General features: G+C 41.0%; 3 non-coding genes across 3 annotated transcripts; all 3 read right to left on the minus strand.

Moving 5' to 3' along the window:
• Positions 1-18,905: 18,905 nt before the first annotated feature.
• TRNAY-GUA (transfer RNA tyrosine (anticodon GUA)) lies at positions 18,906-18,987 on the minus strand. The gene has a single exon. It is a non-coding gene; the product is annotated as a tRNA-Tyr (tRNA).
• A 2,211-nt stretch (positions 18,988-21,198) lies between these two features.
• On the minus strand, positions 21,199-21,270 carry TRNAC-GCA (transfer RNA cysteine (anticodon GCA)). Its single transcript has one exon. It is a non-coding gene; the product is annotated as a tRNA-Cys (tRNA).
• Positions 21,271-21,581: 311 nt separating this feature from the next.
• Positions 21,582-21,652, minus strand: TRNAG-GCC (transfer RNA glycine (anticodon GCC)). The gene has a single exon. It is a non-coding gene; the product is annotated as a tRNA-Gly (tRNA).
• Between the last annotated feature and the right edge of the window lie 48 nt (positions 21,653-21,700).

The raw sequence follows: 21,700 nt of genomic DNA on the forward strand, positions 1-21,700 counted from the left end.
GAGGTAGATTAATCAATCTCGTCACTCATTCATTTCAAGAACTAGGGAAGATAGTGACGAAGCAGAATTGTTTTGGTACCCCAAGAAATACTTGGTTTAATTTCTACTTCCGGGGAGATAAATAAAGAAAAAAATCTATGGGTAGACGTCTAAGATAGCTGACTCATCGTCACTAAACCTCAGAGAATAAATCTGGGAAAGAAAGTTGGAATAAATAAATCCGGGTTTGTCAAGATTATTGAACATCTATTTGGTTGAACGGGATCCCTCGTTTCAACAACTCGGTGAGATATATTTCCCTAAGGGTTTTTTCCTGAAAAAAAAAAAAAATAAAGAACGAAATAAAAGAAAAAATCAGTAACACAATCTTTTTTTTTTTCCAAAGGATCATCTGAGAAGTTAGTAAGTATACCCCCTGGTCTGCACATACGACCGGGACGGGATGCATCCGAAACCGACGTAGGTGCTATGCTAGAAATGTATTTGGCGCCTTAAAAGGCATCTAGTTTTATTCCTTTAGCGATGGGATAAAAGAGAAAGAGTTCTTATAAAAAACGTGGAGTCTGGGAAGGTCGTGTCTTCCTCAAGATTGGGGTAGCCAATCCAAGTTACTTGTCCTCGTCAAGTGAAATGACGGAAGGGGGCAGCTACCTTCCGTTTTTCGCAGCGTAGGCTCGTACGATCAATTAAACGTTTTAGGCAAATCCATGCTAATCTTGAACCAGATTTTTCCCATGAAGGAGCCGAATGGACCGAAACGTCCAAGTTCGGTTTTGAATTAGCGGCAACACAACTATTTGTTAGTGTCGACTATAACCTTTAGCCTTCCAAGCTACTGATGCGGGTTCGATTCCCGCTACCCGCTGCTAATTATGCCACAACACCACTTCTCCTATTTACTAGTGCATCCCATCCCCGGTTCATTCGAGCCAAACCTTATATTCCACCTGACAACTGAATCTTGAGCAAACAGAAGTTAAGCCCCTTCCCGACTGGGCGTACCCTATACGTGAATGTGTCAAACCAACATTGAAAATCGGAAAGGGGGGAACGAAAGAAGGGGGGGGGGGATACGTCCATCGTCTAATGGATAGGGCAGAGGTCTTCTAAACCTTGGGTATAGGTTCAAATCCTATTGGACGTAATTTCGTGATAATAACCCTAATGCAGGAGGGAGTGTTCGGCTGATGTGTCGAACTGATTCTGTGCTATGCTATGTGGGGCTTAATCAGTCATACTCATCTCTCTTGCAGTAAAAAAAGTTCCGTTGATTCCTTAATTGCTTCTTTCAAAAGGGCTTCCGCTTGTTCCGTAAACACCTTTGTAGAACGAATAATTTCCCCAAAACTAGGTTTACTCGTTGCTACATATTCCCGTAGCTGAACCAGGAACCGTTTTACTTGTTCAACATCTAAAACATCTAAATATCCGTTAACTCCGGTGTAAATGGTAGCTACTTGTTCTTCCACCGCTAATGGGGCTGACTGAGATTGTTTGAGAAGCTCGCGCAAGCGTTGTCCTCTAGCTAATTGATTTTGAGTAGTTTTATCGAGATCGGAAGCAAATTGCGCGAAAGCCTCCAATTCTGCAGATTGTGCCAATTCCAATTTCAATTTACCGGCTACTTGTTTCATTGCTTTAATTTGAGCTGCAGAGCCTACCCTAGATACAGAGATACCCACATTAATTGCCGGTCGAATCCCGGCGTTAAATAAATCTGCTGATAGAAATGTTTATCCATCGGTAATAGAAATAACATTGGTAGGAATGTAAGCCGAGACATCTCCTGCCTGTGTCTCAACGATGGGTAAAGCTGTCATACTGCCCTCCCCTAATTGGGTACTCAATTTAGCGGCCCTCTCCAAGAGGCGGGAATGTAAGTGAAAAACATCTCCCGGATACGCTTCTCGCCCGGGCGGGCGTTTCAATAATAAAGACATCTGTCGATAAGCTTGAGCTTGTTTAGAGAGATCGTCGTAGATAATCAAAGTATGCTGTTTGCGATACATGAAGTATTCGGCTAGAGCTGCCCCTGTGTAAGGCGCGAGGTATTGCAAAGTGGCTGGAGAGTTTGCAGTTTCCGAGACTACGATGGTGTATTCCAGGGCGCCACGTTCCCGAAAGGTGTCAACTACTTGAGCCACAGATGAAGCCTTTTGGCCAATAGCTACATAAACACATATGACATTTTGACCTTTCTGATTTGGAATCGTATCTGTAGCTACTGCCGTTTTGCCAGTCTGTCTATCCCCAATAATTAACTCTCGCTGGCCACGACCGATGGGAATCATAGAATCAATAGCAATCAGACCTGTTTGTAGGGGTTCGTACACGGAGCGTCTTGAAATAATCCCCGGAGCGGAAGATTCTATCGATCTGAACTCAGAAGCTGGGATTTGTCCTTTTCCATCGATAGGTTGCGCCAATGCATTTACAACGCGGCCTAAAAACGAGTCACTGACTGGTATTTGAGCAATCTTACCCGTTGCCCGTACTGAACCCCCTTCTCGTATAGTTAGACCATCACCCGTCAGCACAGCCCCAACATTATCAGATTCCGGATTCGAAGCAATGCCAACTGTACCGTCTTCGGATTCCACCAATTCGCCAGCCATTACTTCATCAAGTCCGTGAATACGGGCGATTCCGTCTCCCACTTGAAGCACAGTACCGATGTTAACAACTTTCATTTCCGGAACATACCCTTTGATTTGCTTGCGAATGATGCTGCCAATCTCGTCAGGTTGAATGTTTATTACCATTTTTGCCAAAAAGTATTACTGCGAAAAGGAGAGGTAAAAATGAAACCTTTTTCATGATAAGATGGAGGCTGAAAGCTGTGATTACGTGGATTTGTTAGCCATGGCTCTGAGCAAGCCGATGTGGTAATCAATCATTCGTAGCTGAAATTCATTAGTTAGACGACCGTTCAAGCTTTCGAAAGCCCTTTCGGAGGCTAGTCGAGAAACTTGCTGTCGAACCTGCTCAATTGCTCGTTGCTTCTCAAAACGAATTGCATAATTTTTACTCTCTTCAAGTTCCCTTAAATCATTGTCAGCTGCATCAACGAGATCTCGCCGTTCCCTATCCATTTTCGTAAGTCCAATAATGCGAATCTCGTCCGCTTTCATTTCCGCTTGTTGCAATCGAAGACGAGCTCTCTGAAGTTTTTCAGTCGCTTCTTTGTGGCGCTCTTCCGCATCTTGAATCGTGTTCAAAATTGTCCTTTCACGATTTTCTAATAAATTGATCAATGAAAGTAGATTATAAATCTTCAATTCTCAAAGATTCACGATCTCTTCCCAAACCGAACATGGATCTTTCAATCCATTCGGCTTTCGTGCCCGCTTATCATGACGAGTTAAGTTAGGAAATCTAAAAGGTGATCATCCTACCCGGGCCTGCTTCCGCCTTTCCGTCTCGACTATCAGGATTCACACCAAATGAGTTCGGATAGAATAACTGAGATTTCTTCGAGAAGTTGTAAATTGGTAGCTCTCCAAAATTTATTTAATTTCTTTTTTGGAAGCCGTTTCCTCTAAGTATTTTTTGTTTCATATGGGTTGTCTCTTCGGCAAATTAAGCAAGATTGGAATAAATCAACTCCCATATCCACCTATAATGTCTCCGATAAGGGAAAAGGATAAGTTGAAGCATTCCCGATACGGGCGTTATGTAACGAGATTAATTGTGCATTCTCTCCCGCGACTTGAGTTACGCGACAGGGAAAAGAAAACCCGGATTTGCCAAGACTTCAAGACATTCCACTTTAACCATATTAACGAATTTCTGGAAATTGATCAGTGAGAATTGCGGTTTCACCGATTGTGCGGAATGCTCTGGTTCCTGCATAACATTCACTTGCAGGTAATTCGTTGGAGTTTTGCACCTCCTCTAATATAAATTATCAATTCAGGTGCAACTGGGGAAATCAGTTCTTTTACTTAGATAGACGACTCGCACACACCCCCTTTCCGTAATAAAATAATATACCTAGTACCAGGATTAAGTTAATTAGGTTTATCTCAAATATATTAGTATTTAGCCCAATAGTTCCAGCGAGGGTCCAATAACTCGAGGGAGCGATGATCTCACTTAGACTTCTCGTATTCTTTTCCCTCCTCGAAGGTTTTACGTTTTGGGCAATTTCTGATCCAGCCTAGCAAGAATTGACACATTAATTATTAATTGGGGAGCGAAGGGAGACAATCACGGAAGAAGCGGGATTTTCTTTTCAAATCATACATTTTGGAAATGACTCGTGGTCTGTCTAACAAAATTTACTGAAAATTTTTTATTTGGTAGGAGGCGGGAGATAAAAAGGCGAGTCAAAAGCTTGGTCAAATAAATGAAGAGACAATTTGCCCCCCCCCCGAGGGGAGGGCAGACAATATATCCAATTGATTTTTTTTTTATAATTATTTCTTATTCGTCGAGATGGTTTAGACAGGCGGATTTGCAAATGACGGGGCTGGAGCTACAACTGATCCATAAATTGTCAAAGCTTCCATGAAAGCCGAACTTAACAATAAAGTGCCTCGTATTTTACCTTCTGCTTCTGGCTGTCTTGCTATACCCTCGACCGCCTGACCCGCGGCAGTGCCTTGACCAACACCGGGTCCGATTGAAGCAAGGCCTACAGCTAACCCAGCGGCGATGACGGAAGCGGCAGAAATCAATGGATTCATATTAGTCTCCTCCTATTTAATCTAGGAACTTTAGTCGATTTTGCTTATTCCGTCGAATATGAAGAAAATTGAATTTGGTAAAGGTTAAAAAAAAAAAATTAGTAAATTAATTCCACGTAAATATAGTTGGGACCAATAATGTACTCCAGTTTCCGCATATTTAGTCTATGTTAACTGGAAGCAACGGTTTAGGAAAGAAATATCTACTTCACTTCTACCTAGACGTCGATCGGGAACATTTCTCGACTAATTTGACTTTTAAATTTAGGTAAAAGCTGGAAAAAATATTTTTGGATATTCGGTATTAATAACAATCACTTGTCAAAGCACGTCTCCCCTATACCCAACGACAGTAAAATGGAATAGCTTTACCTGATAAAATATATCATGGGATAAACACAATTAGGATTTAGCATTAACGGCTTGAACGAGAAATGGAAAAACAATGTATATTTCCCCCCCCCCCCCCCCCCGCGCGCTCAAAATTCTCTCGCAAAACATTTGCGACCGGCACCGAAACTCATTACCTCTTTTTTATTTACTTATTTATTCATTGAATACTTAAAACAATTTGATTTAATCTGTATGTAGGCGGTGGATATGTGTGAGGGAGAGAACCATCCCTTTTTTTTTTGGGGGATACTAAAAGTGACGAAAGAGAAGAAGGGAAAAACGCGGGTATAATTTTATAATGTAGTTTTATGATACCACATAAACGGCTTTTTCTCGCTATAGTGACCCGCCAGATTGTAATTGTACCCAAAAGGAAAAGAGATTTCCCGCAACTAAATTAGAGTTACGTTTCCTCATCCCACTAATGATGACCTTCCATAGATTCCCCGATATAAGCTGCAGCTAAAGTGGCAAAGATTAAAGCTTGGATACCACTTGTAAACAATCCCAAAAGCATCGTAGGTACAGGGACAATTAGGGGTACTAGGGAGACGGGAACAGCTACTACCAACTCGTCAGCCAAAATGTTTCCAAACAATCGGAAACTAAGCGATAGGGGTTTGGTGGAGTCTTCCAAAATATTGATAGGTAGGAGTATCGGAGTTGGCTGTATGTATTTGCCGGAATAGCTAAACCCTCTCTTGTACAAACCCGCGTAAAAATGTGCTACTGATGTAAGCAAGGCTAATGCGACGGTGGTGTTAATATCGTTCGTAGGTGCAGCCAACTCCCCATGAGGTAACTGAATGACTCGCCAGGGTAGCAAAGCACCTGACCAGTTAGAAGCAAAAATAAATGGAAACATTGTTCCAATAAATGGGACCCAGGGTCGATATCCCTCTTCCCCCATCTGGGTCCTGGTTGAATCTCGAATAGATTCAAGAACATACTCGATAAAATTTTGTGTACCAGTTGGTATCGATTGCAAATTGCCGGTAGTTGTAGCGGGTAAAGCTACCAATATGGCGACGACAACCCAAGAAGTTATAAGAACCTGTGCATGAACTTGAAAGTTTCCTATTTGCCAATAGAGATGTTAACCTACTTCTACACTTGATACTTGATGCGGATTATCAATTTCATTAATTTGCAATTGTTCAATTTGCATAATACCCCCCCCCTCACAATGAGGAGCAAAATTATCTAAACTATTTTTCATTACATAAATGTTCTGAGTAGGAAGAGGCAAGTTCCTTTTCCATCAAACTATACGATTTATCAAATCAATCCATTTTCCCAAATAATAATAATGCCTTTGGGTATTTCGTTGCAAATCAACAAGGTCGGTGTATAGTTAACCGCCTTTCGGCCCATTAAGTTACCTTTATGTTTGAACGACCCTCGCTAATAGCTAATGCAGGTTTATCCAATATCCATCGGATCGAGGATCTAGCATCATCATTACCAGGAATTGGAACATCTACAAGATCTGGGTCACAATCTGTATCAACGATACAGATTGTGGGAATACCCGGAATACTGCATTCTTTGAGGGCAATAGATTATTCGTGTTGATCGGTAATTATCGCAATATCGGGTGAATCTGACATATATTGAATTCCACCTAGACACTTTTTTAATCTAACCAATTATCCCTTCAAAATCGCGGCCTCCCGTTTCGGAAGTCGGTCGAATTCTCCCAAATCGCCCCCAGTTTGTAAGTGTTGAAACCTGCGGAGACGTGTCTCTGTAGTGACCCAATTCGTTAACGTACCAGCTAACCATTTCTCGTTTACATAATGGCATTGAGATTTCAATGCAGCTGATACTATTAAATCAGTTACTTGATTCTTCGTACCCACCATCGGGAACTCCTTTCCCTCTACTGCTGCATCAAATACCGAGTCACAAGCTTCAGATAGGAGACGAGCGGTCTGAGTTAAGTCGAGAATATGAACACCCTTACGTTCTGTAAATATATAAGGAGACATCTTTGGATTCCATCTCTGGGTTTGATGTCCAAAGTGAATTCCTGCTGCCATCATTCCTTCCAAGTCGATAGTCCGATTTTTCTGTTGCATCTTCCCCTCTTTTATGAAAACGGATGTGAATTTGTCTCATTTTAACTAAATTTGGTAAATTGTTACAATCCAGTGAATCATTTCGCGGTTTGAAATGCGCGAAGAAATTGTCTGCCACTTTTTACCACATATCAAGATGAAGACGAGTGAAAGATCTATCCAATTCTTTACGAATGAAAAAAACTGGGATTGAAATCCGTTTTTTTATGGTAACCACTTAGACTACTTCCAGTCTCCCATTTTGTCAACTTCTTACTACCCCCACTTGCCAAACGAGATTCTTTCTCTTTATTTATATTTAATTGACAATAGATTTCTGGACTACCTGTTCCGACGGGAACGGAGTCGCCAATAACAACATTTTCTTTCAACCCCTTCAGCCAATCAATTCGGCCGCGAAGGGCAGCTTTAGCCAATACTCGAGTGGTTTCTTGAAAACTTGCTTCCGCCAAAAAACTAGTAGTACTAAGAGAAGCCCTCGTCATACCCAATACAATAGGCTCGTAAAAAATTGATTTCTTTAAAACACGATTTATACGTTCCGCCTGTGATAACTCAACAAGCTCCCCAGGAAGGAATACATTAGTTACCCCATCTTCAGACGCTACGACCCTAGATGTCAATTGGCAGACAATAATTTCTAGATGCTTGTCGCATATCCGTACTCCTTGAGACTCATAAACTTTTCGAATTTGATCAATTAGAATCAATTGGCAATGCTCCATACTTCTTCCAGCACCTAGCAAGTGACTCCAGGGATTCCCAATTAATTTAGTAATATTTTGACACCATTTCTCAAAAAGATCTCCAATTCCTGCTGAAATAGAAGCAATGGAACGGGACTCCAGGAGTTGCTCAACCTTTGGGAGACCTTGAGTAATGTCTCCAGATTTCAATCTGTCATACGGCAATGTTATTAACGTATCTCCTTCCTCAAGGATATCCCCGGAACTCTTATGGGGATTTGCTCCCGGGTTGCCAAAAAGGTTTTACCCGTTCTCACTAATGAATAATCTTGGTGAATGGCCATGACCTGGCCAGATTGGAAACATGTCCGATCTCGATGTAGATATCGACTTTCACTGATCGGTAGTCCTAGACTAATTAACATGATTTCTCGACTAAACACTCTTGTCGGTAAATAAGAAGGTTTGTCCAAGAAACCCTTTTTAACATAAAAATTTATGGGGCATTTCAGTAGTAATTTACTTTCATCAATCAGATAGAAATCTTGATGTTCCGACTTATCTATCGAATAATCAACGAAACCTTTTCTGGTAGAAAGGTTTTTGCCGCCGAGTGATAGATGATGGGGAATCGATGAACAAGAAATAGGGGACAAAGTCCCCACTAGACCTACCTCCTCAGCTTTCCTCTGGCCGAGATTGGAACTTGCTCTTCTAGCTTTAATCCATCCCTCTTCAACATTTGGATTTGCATAATTTTCTGAAATACATTTAGAACTCAGTGAGATCTTTTTTTTATTCTCGCCGATGCAGAAGAAACCATCTTCTGACCCGTAGAAGTATTTCCCAATTTCTCCTCCGCAACCACCATCCCTCGTATCAGTAACTGAATTATTACGGGACAAATTAAATGGCGACAAGATCAGGAATGATGTGGCTGGTTCCAAAGTCAAATGAATGATACCCTGACAGTTGACAGCTGATTTACAACAACTGTTAGCCAGATCAAGTTGAGGAGGAGATGGTTTGCCAAGAGGCGTTGATGTTCGAAAGATTTCATCAACCCTGACTCCTCTTTGTGTAGGGGGAGATACCATCGGATTTACTTGAAGAAAAGTTTTGAACAAATAACTTATTTTCACACTGATAAGAGAGAAATAGTTTCTTTTTCTAGGAAGGGTTTCGTGCAAATATTTCTGCCATTCAATTATCAAACAAAGCCGAACTAATTGAGTAGGCACATCGTTAATTACTTCAATTTTTTCCCCATTTTTGCAACAAATGAACGAAAGGGTCTTGGCTTTTGCGCGTCTCTGTGTTTTTGGTTTGTCAAATCGAGATGCTACTTGTGCCAGAGAATCGCTGGATAAGTTATACTCGCTAACTGGTGTCATCGGGACAAAGGTTTTTCCTTTTCTGCGAAATGTAAATGGTTGTAGGTAAATCCAATTTTTGACTTCAATGTCATCCGAAATCCTATTACCCGGCGCTAGTAATGTATTACCCCGTTTGGATATATTAATTTGCTTCTCTGGATTATAAATATATCCAGGGAGAATTCTTATTGTAGTAGCATCTCTTGATCTCTTTCTCATCCGAATCAATCCACCTGATTTGGTAATAATATTGTTAGTGATTTGCGCACCTTTTTTAACAATAGCATTATTTGTCACCAAAATAGACGACGAGGGTTCGTGCGTAAGATAAACCTCTTCTGGAATCGGGAAGAAATTTCCTTTTCTAACTACCCTGCACCAAGGACGAGAACTTTTATTCCCTGTCCCACCATCTAACTGGAGTCTCTTCGGATTGACCGGTTTAATTTCTACAGTGCCATACTTTATGATCCCTGAAACGATGGTTTGATACTCGAAGTTTTCATAGGTGGCAAAAATGTGATCCTGATCCGAACCATTGTTTAATTGAACATTGATACTTACAAAATCTAATTTTTTGATATTTTTTTGGCATCGTTCCATCAGCAAAGAAACCGAGTTTTCTAGCTCGGCCCGCTCCAACCAGACATTTGAAAGGATGTAATTGGATCTCGGACGTTTTGACCAATTTGAAAAATATTTTGAATCGGTTCCAAATTCTTGAATCCCTTTTCGACGATCTACGCAGTTACTAGCACTGGCTTGTGCTTCAAAAATTCCCTCCGAGTGACTGCGTATCCTTTTGATAGGGTGGGGTTTTATCCTAACTCTATCTTGATCTTTATGAAAAAAAGAGTTCCCATCAAATTTGGATGGAGATCCCGAAAGAATCCATATATGGCTCGCCTCTCGTACGAGACGAGCGATATTGCAGATGGAATCACGGACATGCCAAACAAATTTACTCCAGTGAATTTCTCCCCTCGAGTTTGGATAAATAGGTTTTCTAATACATTCTTTGGGAGGAAACTCCTTGGCTCGTACTTCCGCGATAACTTGTTGCGACTCAACATATTGACCAGTTCGAATCATAAGCAGACTCTGGGCTGGAATAAGAGAATTTTGTGTACCGACGGAATTGCCAATAAAGAGGGGTAAATCGTTTCGGCACATCCAAGCAGGATGCCCGTGCCTCGTACGCGTCGGATGAAGTAATCTTTCGTCAAATTTAATAAGTCCATTGAATGGAATTCGTACGTACTCCGCAATATCCCCTGTAAATACCCCACCTGTATGAAAAGTCCTCGATGTCAATTGAGTTCCCGGTTCTCCAATTGATTGACCCGCAATGATACCAACGGCTTCACCCAATTCTACTAAATTGCAATGGGCAAGGCTCCAACCGTAGCAGAACTGACAAATCCGGAAAATGCTTTTGCATGTCAAAGGAGATCTCACATGTATTGGCTGCGAGGACGCCATCAAGTTACTAGCCAATCCGTCGCTAATATCTTGGTTACGGGTGGCAATACATCTAACATCCCAGTAAACATGATCCGCCAACACACGTCCAACCAATCCCTGATGCGGCATCGTGCCAAGAAATCCTCGTCTTCGTTCGCCAGTATTTGAAGTCAAAAAAGCGAGACTTCTAGGAGTTTCACAATCCCTTCTTCGTACAGCAATATGTTGAACAACTTCGACAAGTCTACGTGTTAGGTATCCGGCATCTGAAGTTCGCACGGCGGTATCCACAACCCCTTTGCGAGCACCGTAGCGAGAAATAATATATTCTGTCAGGGATAAACCTTCGCGCAGATTTCTTCGGATAGGTAGGTCAATTACCTGACCTCGAGGATCTGCCATTAATCCCCTCATGCCAAGCAATTGGTGGACCTGGGAGATGGTCCCTCGGGCTCCTGAAACAGACATCATGTGAACGGGATTCAAAGGATCAATCATCTTGAAACTTGGACTCATTTCTCGTTTCAAACATTCACTTGTGGCATACCAGGCTTCAATTGATTGACGCAACTTTTCTATGGCATGCAGACTTCCGCAGCGGTAATGCCCCTCCGAGACGTAACCTTATTTCTCCGCGTCTCGTACAAGCCAACCTCTGGTTGGTACTGCTGAAAGGTCGTCAATACCCGATGAGATAGATGCTTCTGTAGCTTGCTGAAAACCCAAAACTTTCACTTGATCTGAGATATTTGTTGTAGACGCAATTCCGAAACAAACAACTAACTTGCCGATGAGTCTCTTCATCGCAGCCCTATCGATCGTCTTGTTGCAGAAAGGTAATTCATTTCGATCCATCATTATGAAGACCTCAACTTCATATATATATATGTTGTTTTATATCGCAGTATTTAGCAAGCTCTCTGTTATTAACTTCTCAATTTCATTAAACTGATTCATTTTATTTATTCACCCTCACCCATTGCCTATAATAAAAAGCTTTATCATTCCTCATTATTACTATTAGTATTACACCTATCGATTGTTGATGTACTCAGCGTAGATGAGGTGGTGTATGAAAAAGAATTCTTTGATACACCTTGCATTGCTTCCTTCAATTGTTGATTGAATAAAATGCGACCGGCTGTTGTAAGTACATACATACTAGAGATAGATCCATCCCTACATTTTCTAATTCGGCAATTTTCGTAGAAGTGAAAAGAAGTTCCTGACGATTCATAATGAGATTCGGAAGATAATTCACGAATTTTCGAACTAATAATTTGCAGATCGATTTTCCATCGAAGCCACAATAGACTGTGGGAATCCACTTGTCTCGATTCCTTGGCCCGAAGTAAGTCACAGTAACTGCTGAAATGAAGTAGTTTGGTGGAATATACGTTAACCCTGTCTATAAAACCAAGATGTCTATTTCTATAGATTCCTTGCCTACTTTCAATTGTTAGCGCATAAAGACCAAGAAGCATGTCCTGACTCGGTACAGATACGGGATCGCCCGTAGCGGGAGATAATAAATTGAGATGCGAAAACATCAGAAGACGAGCCTCGATTTGAGCTTCGACAGATAAAGGGACATGAACGGCCATCTGATCCCCGTCAAGATCTGCGTTAGACCCCCCACGAACCAATGGATGCAGACGAATGGCGCGTCCCTCTATCAAGAGGGGCTGAAACGCCTGTATGCCTAATCTGTGCAAAGTAGGTGCCCGATTCAGCAGTACAGGATGGCCTCGCATAACTTCCCGAAGAACTTCCCATATTATGGGATTCCCCTTCCGTATCATGCACTTAGCAGCTCGTAAATTACAGGCAAGGTGTCATCCAATCAAATTGCGAATTACAAAAGCTTGGAAAAGCTCAATTGCCATTTCTCGAGGTAATCCACATTGGTGTAATGAAAGAGATGGGCCGACAACAATTACGGAGCGACCTGAGTAATCGACCCGCTTGCCGAGTAGATTTTCTCTAAATCGACCCTCCTTGCCCTCAATAACCTCTGAAAATGACTTGTAGGGTCTATTATGAATATCCCTCATTGGTTGCCCACGTATACCACTACCGATGAGAGCATCTACAGCTTCTTGAACAAGTCGTTTTTGGCAAACAATTAATCCTTCCGGTGTAAATTCACTACCCGATAGGAATTCTCTGAGAGTATTATTTCGGTAAATAATCTTCCTATAAAGTTCGTTAAGATCAGAGGTAATCAATTCACCTTCATACAATTCCACTATTGGTCTTAATTCAGGCGGGGAGAACCGGTATAAAATATAAAACCATCCATTCGGGTTTCATATTCGTCCGTAAAAAATCCTTGGCTAGTTTAATCCTCCTGATCAGAAGATCTTTTCTTCTTCGAATTGTTCGATCTTCCCATTCGATTCCAACTGGCTTCTGTTTTACTGACGCCTGCCACTCTAAATACGCGCAATTAAGAAAACTTTGCAAATCTAAGCTAGCTAATCCTTCTCTGATAGCATCTCCCCCAGTAACAATTTCATTTTTTCGAAGCATCTCGTAATTTTGGGTAGAAAAAAAAGTGGGAAGTATGTTTCTCCAGGCTCGATCCTCATAATTGAACAGCCCCCGCAGTCTTAATAGAGCGGGCCTTTCAGCCACGGGCCTAGCTAGAAAAAGATTGGGATAGGTTGGCCGACCCCCCCCCAGAATCGGACAAGAGCGTTTCCCCTCATCCGGCTCAAATAACTAGTACCAGATTTACAACCCGACTAATTAATGTTTTCAAAACACAATAATAGAATCTAGAATAATCTAATAAAGTATCGCCCCGTCGAAAATAGCTGTTCAGTACTCGAGTTCCAAATAGTATTTTTCGAGTAGTCTCAATTTTTCCATCATGGATGATCCTGTACAGGAGGAAGTAGGTTCTTTGCCTTCCTATCATAAGTCGGAAATTTTTTTCTTGTTCCTAATGTGATCATTTCCCCCCTTTGGGTTTTCAATCCACTTCGATGGCTATCAGTTGATTTGAGAAGTACATGCGATGATTAGCTTCCCCTAACCATACCCAAAGTCTTTCCTAACGGCGAAAAAGAAAATCAAAGGATCGGGGTTATGTTAGGAAGCATTTAATATTTGTCTACTAACTGAAACAAATATCTTATTCTTTTTTTCACGAAGCCTGATTTAATTAGTTTGGTAGATTCTCTCTCTCTTTCTACCAAAAACTAACCATGGGGAGGATTCTTCAGTTTCTACGCAATAGATTGCGTATTTTCTCCCGAGTTGCGCGAGACTTCCTCATCTTTAATTTTGATTGAGGGACGCGTCGGTTAGAGGCCTCCAATTCCTACATGGAATGACAGATTGTATCAAATCTATGCCGATCAACATGTGAAGTCGAGTCACGCATCGCAATAGACTGGGCTTTCCAATTCTTTAAGAGGTTTGGCTAGTAGGTTTGCAATATAACTAGGGATTCGTTTAAGAAACCATACGTGAGTTACTGGACACGCGAGTTTGATGTATCCCATCCGATATCTACGAACTCGAGAGTCAGTAAACTCGACTCCGCAATGCTTGCAAAATCTGGAAGACTCTCCTTCGTCATTGACAGATCGGCAGTTTCCGCAAGCACAGACTCCACTTTTTGTAGGCCCAAATATTCTTTCGCAAGATGACCCATCTCTCTCTGGTTTGTGAGTCTTATAGTGCGATGTGTAAGGTTAATCGACTTGTCCAATGACATCTCCATTAGGTAACTCCCTTTCGGCCCAACTGCGAATCTGTTCGGGAGAAGCTAGTCCAATCCGAAGTTGTTGATAATTAGTTCGATGAATCATAATAAACTCTCAATTAATTTTCACGAGAGAAATTTCAAGGAAATATCAAATGTTTTCAAATTCCCTTCCCAAATCTTCTTCAGGTATGAAATTGCGTTCCAAATTTAGGCCCATACGTCGTAACTCCCGAACTAGCAATCGGAAAGACTCTGGAACGGTTTTAGGTTTGCAAACTGGTTTTCCGGTCATAATTGCACTAAGTGCTTTGTAGCGAGCCTGAATATGATCTGATTTAGTTGTAAGCATTTCCTGCAAGGTGTAGGACACCCCAAACCCCTCCGAAGCCCAGACTTCCATTTCTCCAATTCGTTGTCCCCCCCGTCTCGATTTCCCCTTGAGAGGTTGCTGTGTAACGAGCGCGTAGGGACCACTAGATCGTGCGTGAATCTTATCATCAACCTGATGAATAAGTTTCATTATATAAGCTTTCCCAGTTGTAATAGATTGTCCAAAGGGATCACCCGTTCGTCCATCGATCAATCGACTCTTTCCAGGGTGGCTGGGTTCGAATAGCCACGGATTATTGGTCCGCGCACCCGCTTCGTGAGGTTCGGCAAATACTAGTTTTCTGGAAGCTTCCCGTTCATATCTTTCATCAAAGGGTACTACACGGTAATGAGTTTCTGAAAACTCCCCGGCTAACCCAAGCAAGCATTCGAAAATCTGTCCCACATTCATTCGTGAAGGTACTCCCAAGGGACTTAGTATCATATCAACCGGCGTACCATTTTGCAAATAGGGCATATCTTGCCTGGGTACTATCTTTGATACAATACCTTTATTTCCATGCCTACCGGCTATCTTGTCACCCACTTGTATCTTACGTCTTTGCAATATATATATATGAATTACTTCCAAATCATTTGTAGCATCATCTTCGGGGTATACCCACCTCACATCAGTGACTCGACCTCTCCCACCAATAGGTACTCTTAGACAACTTTCTCTTGCATTAACCAGTTGTATACCAAAAATAGCTTGTAATGATCTTCCTTCTGGAACACGTGATGAGCTTGCCCCCTCCTGAGGCGTCAGTTTACCTACCAAAACGTCTCCGGCCTCCACCCAAGATCCTGATTCTACGAGCCCATCGTCGTCGAGGTGTCGAAGTAAATAACCATCCAATTGAGATATTTGCTTGGTAACCCGCTCAGGTCCTTGATTTGTTGCACAAATTTCAACCTCATGTTTTTCGATGTGAAGAGATGTGAAAATATCTTCATAGATAAGGCGTTCACTAATCAAGACCGCATCTTCGAAGTTGTATCCTTCCCACGGCATGTAGGCTACTAATATATTTTTACCCAGAGCTAGTTCCCCCCTGACAGTCGCTGCTCCATCCGCTACGATTTCTCCGCCTCTCAGGAGTTCTCCCAGCGAAACCGCGGGTTTTTGGTGCATGCAGGTGTTATTATTGGAACGCTCAAATATTTTTAATTCCTCAATTGTAGTAGGTTGAGCCAATTTGTTCTTTTTCGCTTCGTGGATAAGAGATAGCTCAATTCTATTACCATCAATATAGCAAACTTTACCATCCTGTTCGGATATAGCTACACTTCCCGAATCCAAAGCTACTTGACTTTCCAACCCAGTTCCTACAATGCATCTTTCGGGCTTAATTAATGGAACAGCTTGACGTTGCGTGGTAGAACCCATCAAAGCACGGTTTGCATCATTATGTTCAATGAATGGAATGAGAGAAGCTCCGATGGAAAAATGATGGAGAGGATGAATACTTCGAAAATCAACTTGTTCCCAGAGAACGCTGAGAAACTCTTGTTGATATCGCACTGGTATAATTTCCTTCTCCGAACCTCTCCATTCGGATAATAGTAAATTCTCACTTGCTACTCGGTAATAATCATCTTCTGCGGGTGATAAATTGACTAACTGCTCCTCCCCAGACGAATCTGACATTTCGAGGTAAGGGCTCCCCAAAGATCCCGAAGTGTTAACTCCTGCCTGAATAGCTAATGAGGAAATCAGGCCAGCATTCATACCTTCCGATGTTTCGATTGGGCAGATGCGACCATAATGACTGAAATGAATATCTCTAGCTTGAAAACTAGCGGTTCGACGTGTTAACCCGCCGGGACCTACAGAGCTTAATCTTCGTTTATGAACCATTTCAGATAATGGATTTGTTTGGTCCAAAAATTGCGAAAGGGGGTGTGAACCAAAAAACTCCTTGAAAGCTGCTATTACTGGCACGGGTGTCACCAACCCCCGGGGAGTGATTGCGCGTTTGCGCCTAACGGCTCTAGATAAATTTTATCGAATCAAATTCTCCAAACGGTTTGGAGCTAATTTCAATTGTTCCTGAAGCAAATCTGCAACGGATCGAACACGTCGATTTTTCAAATGATCTATATCGTCGAGTTTGCCCTCTCCGTAACTTATTTCTACTGAGTGATCTGCAGCTGCTAATATGTCTTGGGGTAGCAAAAAAGACTCCGTTTCGGGTACATCAAGAGTTAGCTTGATGTTTAGGTTTCGTCTACCAATTCGTCCTAATTCGCATCTATGTTGGAAAAACCTCTTCTATAATTCCCTAAATATGGATTCCGAAAAGAATACATCTGCGTCTGTAGCAGAGTATAGGTGTTTGTACAGCTCTGCTATGGCATCCTCTGGAGATTCAATACTTTCTTTTTGCCTTTTGAACATATTTGAAAAAATCCTTGGGTAACGGGAGTTTTGTAGAATATCTCTTTTGCATAACCCCATAGCTACTAGTAGAATAAAAATAGATATTTTTTTTTTCTTGCTTATACGAACCCATATTCTATTCCTCCCGTCTATCTCTAGCTTAAATCTCCCTCCCTGATCTGAAATTGCGGTGCTGGTATACGCGAGAATCCCTCTCTGATCCGACTCCCGATTGTAGTAAATACCAGGACTCCTCAATATTTGACTGACTAAAACTCTAGCGATCCCATTAATAATAAATGTTCCTCCGGAATTCATCCAAGGAATAGATCCGAGTCGTACATCTTCCTCTTGCACTATTTGGTCTTCCTTACAAATCAATTAAGCTGGTACATATGGGTCAGCGGAATACGTAATACATTGATACGCGGCATCTCTCTCTTCGAGAGAAGGTTCTGTCAATTGGTACTGATTTCCAATAGATCAGAATTCTACTTCCTTATCTGTATCTTCAATTTTTGGGAAATTTTCAAGTTCCTTAAGCAATTTTTGATGAACGAAACGACTAAAACCTTTAAATTGAATTTGTGCAAGTTCTGGCAGTACGGGCATACCTCCACTTCCTCCTAACGAAGTGATACATCTAGACCTACCTCTGAATTAAATTTCACAGACCAGTCTGATCGTTCTAATAATATAATTTGCAAATTCCCCCTTCCTTTGACAAAGATTTATATATACATATAGATATAAAGGTGGAGGAATATCTAATCTAGATAGATCTAAATATATGAGTGGGTGTGAGTAAATAGATATGAGTAGACTTTTTTTTTTCACTGAATTATCTTTCTTTATTCCTCCTCTAACAAATTCGTTAAAGCAGGTAGAAAGCTGCAGGAAATCTTATTCACATATTTTGATATTTCAAAAAGAATTTAGAGGATTTATGCACCGAAAAAAAAAAAATCTTTTTGACGATCCACGAGATGGGAACCTAAGCAAAATCCAGATTTTACAAACTTAAAATCACTTCTGTGATAAATTTTTTGCCGGGAAAACTTAGTAGTATCCGGGGCGAAACAGCGATTGACGCGTAGACGTGGAATCTAGAAAAGAAGTCCTTTGTAATTATATCACATCAGCAATTTTAATTGTCAAGAAAATCTAGTGGAAGGAAAAGTAGGATGTCTTCCCACTGATTTTGCCAACACCAATCCGTGACGTCTCCAACTCTGGGCAACATGAATAGAGGTACTTGTCAAATAAAAAATTCTATCTGTAGATAGGTAGATAGATATAGATAGATTGTAAAAAGATTGCCTTAGGGTTAGGATAATTTATTGCCAACGCCTCTGAAAAATAGATCAGATTGAAGACCTCCTACAACCTGAAGATTTTCTAACCGATTTCTTTTCTTTTATTCCCTAGCAAAGTCAAAAAAAAAAAAAAAAAAAAAAGATTTTTTCCCCCTCATACAGGAGTTTTAACAAAAATTAGATTATGAATCATTGACTCTGGGACAATTACTACGTACACTCCAACTGAGCTAATTGCTACTCGGGGTTGTAGTTCAATTGGTTAGAGCACCGCCCTGTCAAGGCGGAAGCTGCGGGTTCGAGACCCGTCAATCCCGATACGGGAAATTGCAACGAAACAAATCGGAGTTCTATTACCCATCTTACATAGATGCTAAAAGATACCACTTATAAAGAATATGCCCAGATTTAGATTTTCCTATTTTACTTCTTGGGTCGAGCTGGATTCGAACCAGCGTAGGCACCGCCAGCGGATTTACAGTCCGTCCCCATTAACCGCTCGGGCATCGACCCGTAGGAAAGGAATTTTGGTTCTATTCTATTACATGAATTGTTGCTCGATTAATCAATTTCATTTAAAAGCTTCCATTCGATTCTTTTCAGTTGTCCCGAAATTTACCGGGAGGGGTAACAATAGACTTGTTATGTGCGCAAAGAAGTTATTGAAACTCGAATACCCCCAGGGGAATTCGAATCCCCGTCGCCTCTGTGAAAGAGAGGTGTCCTGGGCCTCTAGACGATGGGGGCCAGATTATCTGCTAGAAGCTTAGGTTATTTCCCTCGAGTTGTCAATATGGAGGGATTAAGGATGCCATAGAAATAGTTTTTATTAACGACATTAAACTAATAAGGAAAATAATTTATCAACATATCACTTTCCCCTGTAGCAGCTGACCGATTAGCTAGAAGCGGAAGCGGCGGATCTAAACTGCTTGTAGAAGTTAGAGATAGGTATTCCCGGTATCTATTTGTATTGCATACCTAATCGTGTGATATACTACATAATCGATATTAGAAATTTGGTTTCAACGCCTTATTATTAACTAATAATATTTGATTCGGTCAACCCGACTAACTAAAAATCGAAGGTTCATAACGGAATCCGAGAGTTCCTCTCGATAGGACCGCTCAATTTATTTCCCAATTAATGATTTGAACTACTAATACGGAAGTAAACATTCTTGCGTTTGTAGCCACTGCACTTTTCATTCTAATTCCGACAGCTTTTCTACTCATTCTTTACATTCAGACGGCCGCCCAAAATAATGGGTAGTTATCAATTACTCTGATTGGTAACTTAGTAGATTTCTTGGTAAGTTAGTAAAGTTAATAGTATAGTAATTTATGGGGGTAGCTGGGGGGGGGAGATGAAAAAATATTAATTTTTTTTTTGTTTTCACAAAGCAAATGCGGTGAAACAAGATTTGGTATTCCGGGGTAAATCGCGGACCTATATGGCTGCTACTATACTACCACATCACCAAATTGTTACTGCCCAACGATGTTTCCTGGTTAAGTTTACTCCTGCTAATCGTAATGATTGCTCCCCCCTCCCCGCTTCTTTAGAATTTTTCTGCCTATGTTGTTTGCCCGTAATTCCAGATTGAATTGCTAGAAATTGATAGAGTTATCGATCTATCAAATTCTAGCAATTCTACCAAATCCCCCGGAAATGAGATCCACTCACTGAGCAGCCATGGGTTGAAAACTCAATCTGTTCTACTTACATTTCTATTCTAAAAGAAAGAGATAGTCACTAAAACGGTATCAAGCGAAACATTCGTAACTATAAGCTTAGCTGCATATCAACTGAAAATACAAGAAAAAAAAAAACTAATTTTTTGCCTCGGGTGCAGTCATAAACCCAGAGAAATATCTACAACTTGAACCACCAGTGGAGTAAAATACCGATTACCCCATTATACCAATTTATGAAGTAAAGGGTTAAAATAATGATCTTGGGTTTGTTAAAACCCCTCATAGAATTTCTTCTCCCCGGAATCAAATAATATAGATATATCTATTTACTTTTTTTGTTCAATTTCCAGATTTTGATACGAGAAGAAATCTTATAGGCAAAAAAAAAAAAAAAAAATCTATGCAGTGTAATTTAATTCCTAAATTAATCCTAAATTAACTAGATAAAGGATCCGTTTAACGAAGGATCAATTAGCTACTCGACACAAGTCACAACCCACTTCTTCCCCGAACTACAAGCGAGAGGGAAAACGTAGAAATTGCCGTCAAGGCAGCCCAAGCTATAGTGACTGAATCCGTAATTATAATTCCTATCTTTTCACTCCCCAAATTTTACCGATAACTAACTAGCCTCGAGCTCAGATGCATATTAAATCTTTGGAAGCGTCAAAGTACGTAATAAGAATCAGATATCTTCTTCTGCAGGATACCCCCCTAGTAGCGAGAAACAACGAGTATGTATAAATCCAAGTCGTCTTTTCCAATGTTACTGGGTAGTTTTTATAATTTTGTAGGATTTGTCAATTCCTACTTGCTACTGACTAAGTAGTAGTATACTTATTCGGGATTGTCGATGCGTGATTTGTCGAGATACGTGGAATGTGTTAGGCTATAACAAGCTATAGAGCAACTCAACCTGTATCCGATTTCGGCGCACCAAGCAATCCCCGGAAAACCCTACCTAGATGGGTGAGTAAAATTAGATGAATTTAATCTTCCAAATTGTTATTTTCCATTTCTTCTTCCAGGCGATACCCAGATTCGAACTGGGGAATTGAGGATTTGCAGTCCTACGTCTTACCGCTTGACTATATCGCCCCGTTTCAAAGATTCTATTCTAATGCCGACTTGAAAAGACCATCGAGGACGTTCAGCCGGTCAGACGAAATGTCTCACCAGTGAGTATAGTGCTGAGATTAGAAACTGACAAGTAGTTTCCCCTATGCTCCCGATGAAAATTTCTAGTTTCATATGCATCCACTTCGAAAATGACAACCTGCAACCTAGTTATTCGCCCCGAAATTTCGAACGAAATTGTGAATTGCAAAAACTTGAAATTTCTATTCTATAGGTAAGAGTTTTGTATGTTTCTTCATTTGGGGTCAAACCTCTTTATTGTCCCCAAAGTAGGCGGATAGCGGGAATCGAACCCGCGTCACCTCCTTGGCAAGGAGAAATTTTACCACTCAACTATATCCGCGCAATCCATCATTTTATTTTACGCACCAAATTGCATCTTTTGCCAATG

This window comes from Adiantum capillus-veneris, unplaced genomic scaffold (genome assembly GCF_014529385.1).
Source record: "Adiantum capillus-veneris isolate H3 unplaced genomic scaffold, ASM1452938v2 Hic_scaffold_325, whole genome shotgun sequence".
In the NCBI taxonomy this organism is placed as follows: domain Eukaryota; kingdom Viridiplantae; phylum Streptophyta; class Polypodiopsida; order Polypodiales; family Pteridaceae; genus Adiantum; species Adiantum capillus-veneris.